The sequence below is a fragment of the Phyllopteryx taeniolatus genome, chromosome 6 (genome assembly GCF_024500385.1).
Source record: "Phyllopteryx taeniolatus isolate TA_2022b chromosome 6, UOR_Ptae_1.2, whole genome shotgun sequence".
NCBI lineage: Eukaryota > Metazoa > Chordata > Actinopteri > Syngnathiformes > Syngnathidae > Phyllopteryx > Phyllopteryx taeniolatus.
The window spans coordinates 15,787,387-15,799,057 of NC_084507.1; the positions used below are offsets into that span (position 1 = coordinate 15,787,387).

At 44.4% G+C, this 11,671-nt stretch overlaps 1 protein-coding gene across 5 annotated transcripts in view; it reads right to left on the bottom strand.

Moving 5' to 3' along the window:
• grik5 (glutamate receptor, ionotropic, kainate 5) overlaps positions 1-11,445 on the bottom strand; it is a 204,305-nt gene extending 192,860 nt beyond the window's left edge. For 2 of the 5 annotated variants that reach the window (XM_061776775.1, XM_061776774.1), the window contains exons 1-3: positions 11,046-11,445; positions 10,834-10,950; positions 843-2,062 (exon numbers count right to left, since the gene is read on the bottom strand). The gene's annotated coding sequence lies outside the window, so the exon portion shown is untranslated. The remainder of the gene's footprint in view (positions 1-842; positions 2,063-10,833; positions 10,951-11,045) is intronic. The other 3 variants (XM_061776773.1, XM_061776771.1, XM_061776772.1) reach the window with 2 other exon arrangements.
• Between the last annotated feature and the right edge of the window lie 226 nt (positions 11,446-11,671).

An 11,671-nucleotide genomic window follows, 5' to 3' on the forward strand; every position in this document is an offset into this window, starting at 1 on the left:
GATCGGGCGCCGCAATGATACAGGGCTCACATCGGATGGAACGGGAGACGAAAGGAGGCGGAAACGATACGCGACGCTCTTGGGCGTGAAATGGAAGCGGCAAAGTACGAGTCGGGGAATCGGGAGTCGTTCTCATTAGCTGGTTCATCCTCTGCCCTCCGTGACAGAAAAGCAACACACAAAAAAAATGCTCAGAGAAGCAAAAATAAAAAAAGCCACTAATTAGTCCATATTAACCTCAGGACCAAGATGAAGGCTAAAGGCTAATTTATGCTCCCAATAAGCAGAAACAAAACAGATGGTCTAAACCTCAATGCCCTTATACAGGCAGTCCTCAGTTTACAATAATAATTAAATTATCAAGTAATGCTTCCTTAAGACAAAGTAACACAGTGGTAAACATGCCCCTGTCCCAGTTTTTGGGGAATGTGTTGGAGACATCAAATTCAAAATGGGTGAATATTTGCAATAAAACAAAGTTTATCAGATTTAACAATAAATATCTTTTCATTGTAGTGTATTCAAATAAATATGGATTATCAAATCATTGTATTCTCTCCGAACCTACTTGGAATTGGGGTTTGTAGTATTGATGGTTCCTATAATTGCGACGTGACAGTGTTGGTATTAAGAGATGGATTAGGTCGGGAGGGTCCCTACTGAAAGCCCAGGTACCAAATGTACACACATAAACGTAAACATGTTGTGGCTATACACATACTGTAGACACTAACATTGTCTGAAGCAGAAGAGGCATAGGAAAACAAACCCCGCTGCCAAAAGAAAGAAACCACGTGAGCGGAAATAACACAGAAAAGGGGAATAAGAAGGTTGTTACTTACAGAAGGAATGAAGACGGTAATCAGAAGCGCTGCAGCAGGAGAAAAAGTGGGGGAGAACTGGCACCGAGATCTGAGACCTGCAGGCTTCAGCCTCAGCCAAGGGGGTCGGCCTTGGGGGAGCCAGAGGGGTGCATGGTATGTCACTTATTAGATGGTGGGGTGCTGCGTAGGACACTCTGAAGCAATCCGCAGGATTTCTGTGTTTATTGTGCGATGGAAACAAAAATAATCCCTCAGGGTCTGATCAATAGCGAGGCATGTTTTTCTTTCGTTTGGGTCGTGACATGAGAGAGAGCGAGCAAACGGCTTCTTCGTCGGGAAAGCAATCACCTCTCCAGCTGACTGAAGAAGGGGCCATAAAAGAGTAAACGGCAAGCAGACGAAGAGGAGGGTTCGGCACACCTGCTCTCTTTCCTCCCGTGCTTCCTTCCTGCCTTCCACCTGTTCTATTAGCGCAGGCAGGCCTGCTGCAAAAACAGGGCCGCCGTCGCCTCTACCCTACCCTCCTCGCGGTCCCTTTTCTCCCCCGCTCACACGCCGCTCGGAATGACAATGAGTCGCATGCCTCGCCTGTCTGTCAGTCTTCCCGTCTGTCTACCTGTTTACCGAGTCATCTTTCCATCGGCGGGTTTCTAAACCTTCCCGCTCTCTACCCGGTCCATCGCAGTCCGAAACAAGAGGCTTTTAAGAACCCTTGTTATTTCTCTCTCTTTTCTACCTGTTCGTTATCTATTGCAGACAGTCTACTCCATCAGGATGAAAAACAATTGCACTGTGCTTTATCTTGCTAAACAATAACTACAGGGTAAGAGAGAACAGAGGAAGGGAAAAAAGAGGGATAAAATTGTTCCTCATAAATATGAGCTCTCCTCCTGCCCTGACAAGCGAATCGGGACACAAAGTCTTCTCTGGAGGAGATGGGTATTTTCAATTACTCGATGTGGAAGAGAGGGTCTGCGGCCAAATGTTGCAATCTCAACAGGATATCCGGGAGATGGCTCTGGACGTGTCTGAAGGCTCCACCGCCTTGCTGGGGCATCACTGTAGCCTATTTGGTCTGTGATGATCCTCGACAAGCTGAATTATCTGCTCAACGGGTCGATGGCTTTGGCTGGCCAATGTACTCTTCCAAAGGGCCTTCCTGACTGTGCTGGTACCAGTTTAGCGAGCAGTCGCCCAGGGGTGCGTGCTGCCACTGCACTCCGTTTCCACCTTCACATCTAGAGGAGACGGACAGATGGAGAAGTGGATTAAAGTTTAGCACGCTCGCTCGGCTCCTTGTGACTGCACTGCCGCTTGTCTGTCGGCCGTATTGTGGTGCGCGCACCCCCTAGAGGTGTGTTAATGGCCTTCAGGGAATATGTGATATTTTCATACACCAAACACATGAAAAATTGCTTTGTTGGCTACAAATGGCAATGTTTTGACTTGTCGGGGAAAGAAGTTGCACCAACTCTGTCAGGATGTTAAAGGTAAAACGTGGCTAAAAAAAAAAAAAATGAAGACTGCTCTAAAGCAGGGATTGTCAATGGTGGTGTTGGCATGGCATTATCGGCTTTCAGTGGGTGCATGACATTAAAATTGTAGCGCCAGTCTGGTATAAATAAAATAGTATATAAATATATAATAATAATAATAATAATATATAAATATAATAGATACAAGCTGTCATTTGGCCGTATTTTTTTTTTACTTGCAAACGGAAACTTGAGATACGAGTGCTGTATGGCGGCAGTGAAATCAACTAACTTCACAATACGCAGCAGGTTGGCAGATAGTGAACAATTATATAAAAAATGAAGCAAAAAAGATTGCATCCCACTTGTTTTTTTGCTTTTTTTTTTTAAGTTTACTGTCAAAATACACATAACAAAAAGGGGAATTTCATTTATTGTGTATTTATAACAACCAAATAACTGGCCTTAAGAATGCCCCCACTGGCTTGATGAGCACATACTGGAACATGCCATTGACGGGCTAACACTTAGCAACGATAGTTGCAGCGTTATAACCCTTTAAGCAATGGATATTTGAACACAAACAGCACAGCAACCCGTGATGTCACACAATATTACAATACTCGCATATATTCTTTATCCTCTGTGAAAATTTATGTATATTACAGCAGCTTACTGAGTCACAGTAGTGTTTATAATGTACTATGTTATAGAGCGCAATTTTCCTTATTAAAAACACATTCCATTTCTCCGGTGGGGGGGTTCTGGAATGGATTAATTGCATTTCGATTCACTTCAATGGGGAATGATTTAGGATATGAAAGATAGATTGATGAATGATTGAATAGATTGGTTTACGAGCATGGTCCCGGAATAAATTAAACTCATAACTTTTTTTTCAAGTGTGATGCTTTTATTAACTATAAACAGTTCCGAAGTTGTTTTTTTTTAGGGTGTGTGCAGTTGAGAGGGGGGTGCGTCATCTCTGTTGGGATATCGAAAGAGATGTGTGGCTAATAACGAAAGACTGATCTAAGGCGAGGATTCCCAAAATGTGATGCGCGCACCCCTGGTGGTCCGTTTTTGGCCTTCCGTCAGTGAGTGAGATTAAAGATGTAACGGTACACTTTTGGTAAAAACCTCATGGCCGTGTTACAGGGAAAATATTTAAAATGTTCAAAGCTTTTTCATCCTACACGTTTACATAGATTTTTTTCACCCCCACAAAAAACATGGCTTGGCTTAAAAAGTTTGAAAGACTGACATTGTCATTTATATTTTTCGCCCGCCAAGTGTGTTTCTTTTCACAACTGCCTTTATTAGTTATAAACTTTTGATGTTGGTTGCTGGGAGCGCCATTGCTGCCCTGCGTGCTCACATCCACCTTCGCATCTTGTATGGATGGAGAAGTGTATAAAAGGTTAGCATGCCGACATTTTGTGTCACTCTGCTTTATCGTGCGTGTCAGTCAGCCTGTCTGCTCTGCCCTTGTCACCCTAGCCCCGCTTCCTCTTCACGCCGCCACTTGCTTAAATTGTCTCACTTCTGAAACACTCGACCCTGTCATGTCCTCCTTTTATTGGCTCAGACTTGATTTTATACATTCGCACCTGATAATTACACTTCCTGTCTTTCATTCGCAGCCAACCAGCTGCCTGCCGTCCTCAACTACAGAGCGAAATATTACAAATGTTTTTAATGTGTGGGTTTTTTGTTTTTTTGTTTTTTTTTACAAAATAAAAAGCATTTCCTCTGTAAGGATAAAACTATGACAAAAACACCCATCCATTTTCTATGACACTTGTCCTCATTAGGGTCGTGGGTGAGCTGGGTCATATCCTAGCTCACTTTGGGCGAGAAGCCCGGTACATCCAGGACAAGTCATCAGCCAATCGCAGGGCACAAGACAACTATTCACAATCACATTGACACTTACGGACAATTTCGAATCTTGAGTTAACCTAAACGCATGCATGCACAGGGAGAACATTGCAAACTCCACACAAGACGGCCGGAGCCCGGATTCAAACCCCCAACCACAGAACTGTGACACAGATGTGCTAACCGCTTCTTCACCGTGCCGCCATAAGTAATACATGGCCCATTTAAAAAAGTACCCAAAATGCACTTTTAGCATTACAATGAAACTTTGATTGTCAAGTTCCAGTTAAGTATTTTGTAGGTGTATGCAGGTCCGAGGGGATGCGGCAACTCTGTCGGGATGGAGAAGGTAAGATTGATTAAGGCAGAGATTCCAAAACAGCGGTATGGGTGCACTCCTAGGGGGTATTATTGCCATTCAGAGGGGCGGGGGGGTTATCACTCTTCAGGAAGTATAGAGAGGGGTTGTTTTTCTATTTTTCAGGGTGTGTGCATGGGAGAAGGGGGTGCAATATGAGTTCAAGATGTTTTTTTTTTAACTAAATAAAAAGCATTTCCTATTAAATTAAAACTGTAAACTGTTTGGGGGCGAGGGGGTCCGCCAACGCCAACTGTGTTAGGATGTTGAAGGGGGTACGTGACTGAACAACTGAAAACCGTAAAACTGAATGCTTAACCTAAGCCAGTGATTTCCAAACTGAGGTGTGTGCACCATCCAATATCACCTTTTTTGTGCAATGCCGGTCTAGCACAAGCATGCTTTTTCTTTTCACGAAATATTCCAAAACTGCTATATATAGTAAATCATGCTTTTATTAGCTATAAACTGCTCTGATCCATGCCGGGGAGAGGGGGTTCGCACGCTGGGATGGCTGTTCGAAGTGGGTGTGTAGTTTAAAAGTTTCAAGAAGACTGATCTCAAACAGGGATTTCCAAACTGTGATGTTCACACCCCCTGATATTGCACCCCAAGGAGTGCGCAGGATTAAATGTAATGGTGGTCATTTGTCAAGTATAATAACTAGCACTATACTGACTTTAATTTGCATATTTGCAGGACTACATATGGTGTTTTTAAATGGGCTTTGTTTTGACTTGAAGGGGCGAGGGGTGTGTGCCAACTCTGTTGAGATGTTGTCGGGGGTGTGTGGCTTAAAAGGTTTGAGAAAGACTGAGCTAAGGCACGGATTGCCAGTCTAACAGTCCGGTATAATATTACACATTTAAATTGTCTTTGTATTAGTCTTTCTTTTCATAAATGCCTTTATTGGCTATATAGGTTCGATTGGTTTTACGGTGTGTGCAGGGGTGCACCAACTCTGTCGAGATGTCAAGGTGGAGTCATCAATTGGAAAGTTTGAGAAAGACACACTTAAGGCACAGCTTCCCAAACTGTGGTGCGTCATAATATACCCATTTTCCGTTTGAAAAAGCTCACTTTGACTGCCCATATAATAATTATGGTTTTATGTTTCTGTCATTAAATTGTGCGTTTAATGTACGCTTCAAAAGTGCCATGCAGCAAGTGATGTATTTGACAAGTGCTATTTTGTATGCAGATATGAATACCCTCTAAATCCTGTGATTAATTCCCTTTACTTGATCGTTATTTTATTATTTTGTCCTGCTAATTTGTGTCGTCACAAATCATGTGCTCCTTTTATAAAAGGTGCCGAGACATATTGTCACAGTGGGAAGCTGACAGGTATGAAAGTCCAGGACAGATGGTTAGCTTAGACAGAGTTGGCTGACGACACGGCAATTTTCTTTTTCAGCCCCTCGGTTTATTCATACGAGCTTTTAAAGCTTAAATTAGCTGGCGGATGTCAAATCTTAGCTCCCCCGACTAGGTCGCCCCCACTCTTGTTACTATGCAACAGTTTGCACTTGTTGAATGTCTACGAGCAATCCTGAGGCACCAGCAAGTGCTCTAAACCGAGAAGAAATCCACATGGTACTGACTCCATCATCTCCTCCAGGCTAGCGCTTGTTGTCCAGTACAGGGGATGGTCCATTTAGAATGAAACAGTAGACTTCATTCAACATATGCACGCCGATAAATACTGCTATGTGGACATACGTACTGATGCCCATATTCTCGTAGGACCATTAATTACCAAATTAGACGACCAATATGAGTGTATGTGTGTTGAGTTATGCAGCCTATTCCAAATACGGTCCTGCAAGAGCATTTGAACAGCAATTCTTGAAGCTAATTGACATGTGAACGTGCCCTCGCATACAATTAGTGTGAGTATCAGTATACGGATACCATTTAGCTGTGCCCATCTGCCTATAGAGGTGGCTGGTCAATAGAGGGTGCTAGGGCACCGCCCTAATGCTCAGCTGAGTCACCTTAAATAAGGCAAAAATGATATAATGAAAATGAAATACTCAAATAAATAGATTCCAAAATATATGTATATCTATTTTAGATCAGCAGGGTTAATAGTATACAGTTAATGGTGAGTAAAATAGATGAGTCTATGTCTGTTGTCTCATTTTATGGGACATCATTGTCATCATGACATCATGTCTCATTTTGGGGCGCCAGAATCTGTATCCATTGACTCTTGTTAAAGGTTTGACATGCACAGTAGGTATTCTTGCAATGCAAATGATACATCCAAGGTAGGGCGTTAAATTCTCGCATCCTTGAAAGAATGCACCCTCTTCATCATGGAGCTGTCATCATTTCCAGTCCGGCTAATGCCGATAGGCTAGCGGAAACTGTCTTTGCTCTGTCTCTGTGGACAAAGTACTTACGGGTTCTGTGTTGACATGTAGACTTCCTGGTGGAATACTAAATGTATTTGGGTGTCTCATCGAATTGCTATTTATTTATTTCAAGTTATAGATCTCATCGCACGGCTGCAATTTTAAACGGTAAATGGACTGCACTTATATAGCACTTTATCTACACCATCACAGTGCCCAAAGCGCTTCACAAAGCCTCACATTCACCCACTCACACACACATTCATACACCAAGGGGCGACTGCTGCCATGCAAGGCGCTGCCAGGCGCACTGGGAGTAAAGTAAGGTTCAGTATCTTGCCCAAGGACACTTCGACATGCGGACAGTCGTAGCCGGGACTTGGACCAGCGACCCTTCAGTCACTGGACAACCTGCTCTACCTTCTGAGCCACAGCCGCCCAAAAGGTAAAGTTTAAAGGTAAGTTTGCTAACGTTGGTTGCAAGCTTGTGTGTGTTGATCACTACTGCTCGTTTAACCGTTTTAAATAGCGGTATGACTAAAATGTTCATATCTTTATCAAGTAATGTCTTTCCCAGTGCGACTGTTTAGAATAAAAATGATATAACGACTTCTAGCCAGTGTGAAACAGTACGACCTCCCTAGCTGTGCCTTAAGAGTGCAGTTGTGGGTTTGCTGAGCCTGAGAGCATGAGGGTTTAGCTCAGCGATTACTGCGTTCGTCCCCCAATCGGCGAAAGTCCCCCTTGGAGAAAACTCCACCAGCTGCCACTGCTGCCTAATGTAAAATTTGGGAGTAATAGGGTATAATCTCTGGGGCAAGTTTGTCTTTGAAGGACACAAAGAAACGGCCAAAATGGCGCATTTCAAATGGCAGACTAACCTTGTTGCTTCTCGAGGCTCTTTCGTGGGTCTACGCGTGACAGACATACCTAACAAATTTCATGTTCTTTGGCTTCAGGGGCTGAATTTTCAAAAAGGAATTCTGGGGAGAGCTAATGAGGCAGCTTGCCATACATAGGAGTTAAAAGCTAGGCTGCCATACAACGTTTAATCGCAATGACAAAAACTCAATTTAGAGTTGTGCATCTGTTGAGTTTTGATGAGATTCGGACAAACTCTGTAGGACAAGTTTGTTTTTGATGGACACCTGGAAAATGGTAAGACTTGAGATGATTTTGTGGGAGTACTCATGCTTGACATGCCTACAAAATTTCAAATTGGAACTTGGCTTCGGGGGCTGACTTTTTGAAGTTCTGTGCAAATGGAAAGCCTTCAAATATTTTAATATATTTTGCATTAATACTATTTCTGATGCACTATATAAAATAAAATACTTTCATAGTGATTGCAGGCTAATTACAACTTAAAAATATGACAAGGGTGTGTATTCTGTCTGTGGCATTTGAACGGCGGATTTAAGGATTAGATGTCATCTTTAAGGATAATTAAGGAGTTCGTTCTTAGGAAAATCGAATTTAAGAGATCCACATTGCAAAGGTGTTTGGTCCACATGTGTAAGTGCATGTACAGCCTTTGTCACCACTATTAACTGGTAATCGCATAGCGGGTGTGGAAACACTGGGGTTGGCGTGAATTGGCGTGTGGAAGGTAAGAGCTGCAAAAAGACAGACGTGTGTGTGTGTCGCAGCTGTCATGCCTGAGGCGATTAGATGCGTTGATCTTTCAATCCTGCATGCTGGAGTCAAATATACACCTCTCCCTTCTCTCTCTGCATTGTCTCACACACACATAAGAAGGACAATCCAAATGATTGACACACACTCTGAAATAGTACTTGACACAAACAAACACACACACACACACACACACAGGCACATCTATTCATTCACTGGCGACATCAACGTCTTCGGCGTGTCTGTATTCTGTTTGAATGTACATCCAGAGAGAGAAAAAGAGAGCGAGAATGACACTAGACGAGGGTGTGAATGAGGCAAGGAAGCAAGGAGGATAAGGGCTGATGGAGAAATAGGAAAATGGGGGAGGGTGGGCGGGTTCAGGGTTGGGAAGGGGGGGGGGGGGTGACCGCACGACAATCGAAGTGAGACATTTTAAGCCGATCCAACGAAGTAGACGGACAAGCTTGAGTTTCCATATTATATTGACAGCAGGGAAGTGTGATGAGGAGGAAAGGACGGCAGGAGTGAGGGTTAGATACTATTACATGGAAAGGACAGAGGGTGGGATGCGTCAGGAGAAGAAGTAAGGAGGTGTGAAGGCTGGATGGAGGAGAGGGCTTATGTTTGAACAGGGGACATAAGGAGGGATGACCCCTTGTTGCATGGAGAATACATGAGGGTGAATGCTTAAGGAAAGGACAGACCGACAAATGGATGGGAGAAGAGAAGAAGATATGAGGATTGGACAGAGGACAGCAGGAAGAATGGACAGGGCATAAGGATGGATGCCTACAGAGAGGACACGAGAATGGAAGGTAAGGAGAGGACATTAGGATAGATGCATCAGAAGAAGACAAGGATATATTTTATGTATATAGTCATCAGAAGAGGAGATGAGGTTGGTTGAATCAGGAGAGGACATGACCCTTAGGAGTGGACATGAAGATGGATACATCAGTAGAGGACATGCGAATGGATGCATAAGGAGAAGTCAAGGAGGGGTGAATTCTGTCTGTAGGAGAGTAAATAGGGATTGAACAGAGGATGTGAGGATGGAGGCATCAGGAGAGGACACAAGCACAATTGCATTAGGAGAAGATATGAGAGTGGACGAACAAGGATTGATGCTGAATGGAAGAGTGAAGATAGGGACTGAACAGACTATACTTAAGGTATGGACGCATCGGGAGAGGACATAAAGGACATTAAGATGGATACATCAGGAGATAATATGAGAATGACTGCATCAGGAAGGACAAAAGGAAGAATGAATGCTGACTGGAAGAGAGAAGATAGGGATTGAACTGAAAACGAGGAATGGACAGGACATAAGAATGGCTGCATCAGGAGAAGGCGTGAGGATGGCTACATCAGTAGAGAACACGACCATGGCTGCATCAGGAAGGAAAAAAGGAGGAATGAATGCTGGCTGGAAGAGAGAAGATGGGGATAGAACTGAGAACATGAGGAATGGACAGTTCATAATGGCTGCAACAGGAGCGGGCGTGAGGACGGATATCAGAACACGTAAGGAGGGATAAATCCTTGAATGGAGGGATTTAACAGAGGACATAAGGTAGAAGGGAAAGTGCTTGACTAGAAAGAGTATGGATGGAGAGGACATACAGATTAATGCATCAGGAAAGGACATCAGGATAGCTATATAAGGAAAGGACATGAGGACGCATACATCTGGAGTGGACATGAGGATGGATACATCAGGAAAGGGCATGAGGGTAGATGCATTAGGAAAAGGCATGACGATGCATCAGGAGAGGACATGAGGGTGGATACATCAGGAGAGGACATGAGGGTAGATGCATCAGGAAAAGACAGATTAATGTGTGCTGGATGGAGAAGAGTACATAAAGATTGAGCAAATGACATAAGGATAAACACAGGACATTTGGATGGATGCATCAGGAAAAGACATAAGGATGGCTACATCAGGTGAGGACAGATAGATATATCAGGAGAATACGGGGGTGGATGCAGGAACTGAACGGAGGACATAAGGTGGAATAAACAGAACTTGAGGATGGTTTTGTAAAGAGGACTGAGCATGGCTGCATCAGGAAAGGACGTGAGGATGGATGTTGGCTGAGAGGAGTAGACATTAGGATTAGGTGGAGGCAAACAGGTGGGGGGAGAGGAGGAGGAGGAGGGTGAGGGTGAGGTAGAAGCAGAGACACCGGTTGACGCTAGGGGAAAAAAAAAAATCTCCGGGCAGAGGAGAGCGCAGCAGACTGAAGAAGAGGATGAGGAAGAAAAGAAGAAGAGGGAGGACGGACACTCACCCATCAGAGGGGGGCTCTCCAGTGCCACGCACAATCCCCGCTCTGTGATTCCATCCTGGGGAAAGGCGCAGTGAGATCGTGGCGCTTCCGTCCGCTGAATACCAATGTGTTGTGGACCTGAGAGAGACACACACACACAAATATAAAGTCCGGGGCTATGTGAACCACTACACGGGAAATTAAAAAAACGCATAAAAGACATCCACACTCACAAGGTCCCCCCCGTCAACTCCGCTGGCTGAGGCTGAGGACCGTGCGCTATTTTCCTGCCTCACTGCGGCGCGCTCTCTCTCACACACACAAGGGGATGCAGATGCTCGCTCGCTCGTCTCCCGGTCTCTCGACGTTCAGCATACATCCATGGGTTGCTCCGTCCGTCCGTCCATCTGTCCTTCCGTCCATCCGTTATAGTACATCCACCCGGGCTTGCACTTTTTTCCCCTCTCTAATTCAGCTGCATCCACTTCGCCTCCTCCACACTCTCTTCTCCACTTGCTCAATAGTGCACCTCTCTCACACTCTCCAATCTAATCATTTCTTTCTTTCTGCACTCCCCCCCACCCACTCCCTCAGTCTCTCTCTCTCCCTCCAAGGTATTTTTCCTCAAAGATGAGCATCAACTGCCCCCCACCCTCTCTTCTTTTCTGTCAGTCTGCAACACACACACACACACACACAAAATGGTCACGAGAAAGGGAAAACACACACACATTTATAAGGCACACATTTAACGCAAACCGGCAGCGGACGTGTTAGACACACACCCCCAGCCAGGGTAAACTACCCTGACAGAGTTTGACATGGCGTCATGCTCAAGTGTGATAAACGCTATCACACT